A 5,805-nucleotide genomic window follows, 5' to 3' on the forward strand; every position below is an offset into this window, starting at 1 on the left:
CCGCCGGGAGGCGGCCGCGGCGCGCAGGCGCGGGGGGCGGCCCCGAAGCGGGTTCTGCGCCCGGGCTTTCTGCAGGGAGGTGGCTGCGGCGCTGCACGGGCGGCGGCGTTTCCACGTGCTCTTTACGGCCGGTTGAAACCGTTGGCGGGCGCTGGCTGAGAGGTGAGGGGCGGAGGCCCTGAGGTCTGACCCGGGGCCTGGGGACGCTGGGGCTCCGGGGCGGGCGGTGTGGCCGCTGCCTGCGTTTCCCCTATTAGAGCCGCTCCTCGGACTTCCCCACGGAAGGAGGAGGCAGCGCATTCAGATCCCGCTAGTGCTCTCGGGCAGTGGAGGGACCCTTGGGCTTAGGATAACCGATTCGTCCAGGTTTTCAGGCGGAAAAGGGAACCCCTTCTGTCCAGGGTGACCGCGGGTCGGGGGCAAGGCTGTCATCTTCCATGAGGCCTGGGGAGATCTGTCCCTAAGGAGGAGGCTTTAGGGCACAGTGCTGGAGACCACCGACTTAGGGCCGCTGTATATAACTGCTTGGAAGTCCAGGTTTGCCACTAACTGGCTGTGTGACTTTCTGCAAGTTACTTACTCGTTTTTGTGACTCTGTGCCTTGGTCTCTCAAAAGGACATCCTACAGAACCTAACTCAGAGTAGTGCTGCAAGAAGTACATGAGCAGAAATGTATTAATCACCTAGGACAGGGCTTGGCACCTGGACCGGGGAAGGTCTGGATTTTCTGCAGCACCTACCTCTGGGGAGACAGGCGGGGTGTACTTGCAAGGCTGACTTCCCTACAGAGAGCTCGCTTGGGACTCACACAGCAACCCCCAGGCCCTCAGTGCCCAGCATTGTGTCTGACACGTGGCCGACTTCCACAGCTGCTAACACTGGCGAAGGAATGCTGGTGATGCAGTGAATGGGGAGGTGGAAAGACAAGGCTCAACTTTGGCCCGCCTCCCTGTGCTTATGTGTTAAGTGGAGTTAGAGGTACCAGCCTCACCGGGTGAGCACGCATGGAGAACATCCTCACCCCCACACAGGGGCTTAGGCAAGATGGTGGACAGTGTGCAGTCTTCTGTCCTTCCCTTGCCCCATACTCTTGGTTTCTTGGAATTCTACCCCTGGAAGGGACTCCTGACCCCTTGTTTCACAGATGGGAGAACCTGAATTTCAGAGGGGACAGTGGCTTGTTGGAGGTCACAGGGCTCACTGGGGATTGTGCTGACATTGCCAGCCTGGCCCCCGAGGTGGGCTCTTTTGGCAGTGGTCGTGGGGTCTGGGTCTGTGCAAACATGTCTGTGAGAGAATGTTTTCTTAAGAGTAGTGACTGTAGTTTTGTGTAAAAATAAACAATATAAAAATGTAGAGGCAGGAAGGTTTAAAGAGAACTCGAAATCCCAATTCTAGAACCAAACATGAAGTCTTTGTATCGGGGAACAGGGTGGCAGAGTAGGTCCCCATGGGACAGGGACCCAGAGGAGATGAGTGATTTTATGAAGCTAGTCATGTTTAAAGAGACATGGGTTTAGCAGGGAATCAGGTGCAATAGCATTGATAGGGAAATTAATAGGTCATAAGAAATTCTACCATTGGGTAAGGATGAATCTTTCCTATCTCTTATTTTCCACACAGTGCTCTAAGATAGGTATTAGACCCATTTTATAGGTGAACAGAATCTGGAAAGTTATGGTAGCCTGAGGTCATTTTTCATTGGCAGGTGCAGGCTCCCTCTCAGATCTCTGGCCCTGAGTCGCCAGAACATTCAACAGAACTGGGCCACCATCCTGATAAGAGGAGCCTGAGGTGCCCCACTTCCCTCACAAGTTCCCAGCCCCTGTTGTTCCCATCTGTTTCCCTCAGCTCAGCCTCATTTTCCATCACCTGAGATCTTCAGCTGTGACATGGGTGGTATCCTTGCTCAGTGTGTGTGGACCTTCAGAATCCTCACAGTGTAAAATGGAAGGTCACTGTAGAGCCTTGTTGTTGTTGTTCTTATTCTTGTTTTTCTTTTGGGATGAGGGTCTCAGGGTCCCACATGCTGAATAATGGCCTAGGAAATGGCCACAAACATGACAAGTCAAGATAACAAGGCAGGACAGAAGCTTGGGCTTGTCACAGGCCACCTGTGCCATTCCCTGTGTCTCCAGACTAATGACTTAACCTCTCCGAGCCTCCGTTTTCTCTTACAGTTGCCGGGCCGGGGTGGTGGCATGATCATACCTGTTCTGGAGGTGTTGGGTGCAGTTCTGATTGTTAGTGTGAAATGGCTTTATGGAGAGCTGATGATTGTATTCTGTAATCTTCTTTTTCTTGGGTTATGGCCTCTGCTGAGAGCTCAGTAAGTTGACCAAACAGATGACTAGAGACCTGGAAGCTCACACAGTGACTGGTCTCCTTTGGGGAAGTCTCCCAGGTGTGTCTGGATCCCAGTGCACCCTGGGCATTGACCAAAGGTCTGCCAAAATGAATTACAGTGACTTACGGGGGGGGGGGGGGTGAGAACCCGAGTATGCTCTTGACTGGCCCACAAACACTTGCTTTCTCTTTTCATGTGTCCACATCTCTAGAAGGAAGAGCACATAGAATCTCTGTGGCTGTATTGGGACCTGGCCTTGTGCACAGAGAGTTGGGGAGCCAGGGAAGGAAAATGGGGATCCTTATTTAGGCTCAACCCCATAAAAAATGCCATTGTGTCTTTACACTTGGGACTACAGGTTGAAATACATAATATCTAAGCCTGTGGAGAGAGTCTTAATGCAGCTTGTTTCCAGCTTTCCAAATGTCTGAAGTGTAAATGTCACAAATTTACCAAAAATATCCATTTGAAAGTTTATTAGAAGTTCTTTCACGTTTACTTACTTTTGTGAAATCTGAGTAAGCATCTTTTTTTGTTCTAGGCAGTGCTTGCTATCTTCCATGAGAGGGACTGACTTTTCAGAAGGCGCCTTTTTGTAAGCTTGTAGCATTTATGCTTCTTTTTTTTTTTTTTTTTTTTTTTAAAGATTTTATTTATTTATTTGACAGAGAGAGATCATAAGTAGGCATAGAGGCAGGCAGAGAGAGAGAGAGAGAGGAGGAAGCAGGCTCCCTGTTGAGCAGAGAGCCCGATGCGGGACTCGATCCCAGGACCCTGAGATCATGACCTGAGCCGAAGGCAGCGGCTTAACCCACTGAGCCACCCAGGCGCCCCAGCATTTATGCTTCTGCCTTTGTTAAGCCTGCTCTAAGACTTGGGCCACTTGGCCCACTGCATGGTGCCCCCCCCCCCACCCGCACAGGTGTTTACTGCATACAGGAAAGGTGTTCAGATCTGAGGCTTGATCAAGGTGACTCTCGGCTAGTGCTGGGGTGTCCTCAGAGCTCTAAAAGGGAAGGGTAAGCTCCTTACAAACCTTATCTCATTAACAAGTGATTGGCTACACTGTCCCCATTTGAGAGCAAGTGTAAAAATGCACCGGTGGCTCTGGAGATTTGAGGCACTGAGAGACTGAGCTGTGACTTTCCCTGCAACCTACCCATTCTGCTTGACAACCCCCCTGCCCCCAATTTCTAGATGTGAACATTTGCCAAAAAAAGACCAAATGAAAAGGGTCGAAAGGGTAGTTTTCCAATGGGACATATGACCAAATTCTAATCCTCTTCTGAACTGATGTTTACTTGGTGTGTGGCTAATCCCCAGAGAGATAATGTGTTTTGTACAGATATTCTGAGCATCTTTTTTGTCAACATCACTGGCTTCTTTCAGTTGATACGTTTTGTTTCCAGCTGACCTCCCCAGGCCTTTAATTCCTGACCTTCAGTGACAGGCTGAGTCTCCCAGTTGGATCTCAAAGCTTGCCGAAACCTTTTCCCCTGCTCTCGTCCCCTCTATTGAGAAACAGAATGGACCTCTGCAATGAAAGTCAGAAAGCTCTAGGCCATAGCTTAAGTTTGAGGGGGTATTTTTCATTGTTGGATTTCATAATGAAAGTATTTTTTAAATTTTCAGCAGATAATTTGGCTGGACGCAGCTGCTTGTACCGTGTGGTTACAAAGGCCATCCATTTCTTGGTGACTAACGATTTGCACTGGTGCTTACACAAAAGTGCCTCCATGGACTATTGAATAACGTGTTGGTTCTTGTTCTGGCCTTTGTTTTCCTCTTGTGAGGCCAAGTGGCTGATGATCTCATTGCCTGCCATTGAGCATCCATCTGCTACCTACAGAATGCCAGGGTTGCGTGGAGCAGGGTCCCAGTCCACTTGATGGCAGCTCCCTAGGACTTGTGACTGGTTGGTACGTCTTTACGATAATCAGATGAGAAGATGGTCATGGTTGCCTCACATCCGAGATCAGGTTTGCTTCCGTCTGGATTGGGTGTGAGGCTGTGGCTGACCACAGGCCCTGCCTTGCCAGGCCACACTGATGGCAAGATGCGCAGGGGAACCCAGAGCCGGGGACCTGCCTTTGTGTGTAGTGTATTAGGCAAGCTGATGTCCAACGGGCAAGAGGCTTCCACCGGCATCTGCTGGGCCTTTGTAAATCCTGGGGTTGCAGCCAGGATGTACATTTCCATTCAAGGCTGAATGGAAGGGAACAGCCCTGAAACTTCCTTATATGTGACCTGACAGTGACCGAGAACATGGGAGTGGAAGAGTGGGTGATTTCATGCATGGAAATTCTCTTGTGAACCCTGTTGCTCATCTGTGAAGGATTTCTTTGTGAATCAGAGTGCACCAGTTTACTTGACCTTACCCTTGCCTTATATAAAGTGGAAGAATATGCTGGGTCAAACAGTTGTCAGTACTTTTGCTGTGAAATTTATAATGCAAAATAAAAATATTCTTGGAGGATGTAGTGATTAAAAAACTATGTAGCCATGGAAAGTTACTGTGACTCCTGTAACACTTTTGGATGAATTTGTTTTGTTGAGCACGGTAGTGTCTGTGTGAAATCTGTAAATGGTAGTTATGTATTTGCAACAGACATACTAAATCTTGGGGCAGTGCTTGGGACCCCTGGGTCTGTGAATGCCCTCCAGTAATTCGGTGCCCAGCAGCTGGGACACCTTGATACATGGTTCCACTTCTTTATTGATCCAATAAGAAGCCACATGAAGGAGGCCCCTCCCTCACCTACTCCCTGTGCACTAAAACTGAGGGCACATCCTCAGAGCTAACACCTGTGGGTATGTAGTCACGCCTATATGAATGTTTTCTGTGTTTCAAGAAATGTTTACACCTCTTCATTTTCTAATCCCTCCTGAATTCCCCCCTCACTATGTTCTGAAATAATTTGGCAATTCATATCTAAAGGCATGGTTGGGCGGGGGGCAAGCAAGATTTCCATTAGAAAATGTAAGACATTTTGCTTAATGTCCCTAAAACTTCTTCCTTGGAGCCAGCCTACCAAAATTAAATCCTGGGTCTGCTACTTTGTGACCTTGGAGAAGTAACTTAATCTCTCTGTTTCTATTCGCCATGTAAATTGTACACAGTAACAGTCCTTCCCTCCAGGGTTGCTGTGAGGATTAAATAGGTTAAAATGTATAAAACTCTTAGAACAGGCCCTCACATGGTGAGCATGCTTAACAAATGTCAACCACCCTTACTGTTAGTTATAACTTTACTTACATGCTGGTAGAGTTTTATGTAGTTCGTTAATCAACTTTGATTCTGTTCTTTGTAGCTATTTTCATGTGAAATTATGGTTGAAAAGTGAGCTGTATGATTCTTTATTGGGAACAGAAGTTTCAGATTACAGTGATATTTATTTTTTTCCTTTCTTTTAATTTTCTTTTAGGACTAGACTTCAAACCTAGCTTGTATAGAGAAT

Source organism: Mustela erminea, chromosome 2 (assembly GCF_009829155.1).
Source record: "Mustela erminea isolate mMusErm1 chromosome 2, mMusErm1.Pri, whole genome shotgun sequence".
Classification (NCBI taxonomy): Eukaryota; Metazoa; Chordata; class Mammalia; order Carnivora; family Mustelidae; genus Mustela; species Mustela erminea.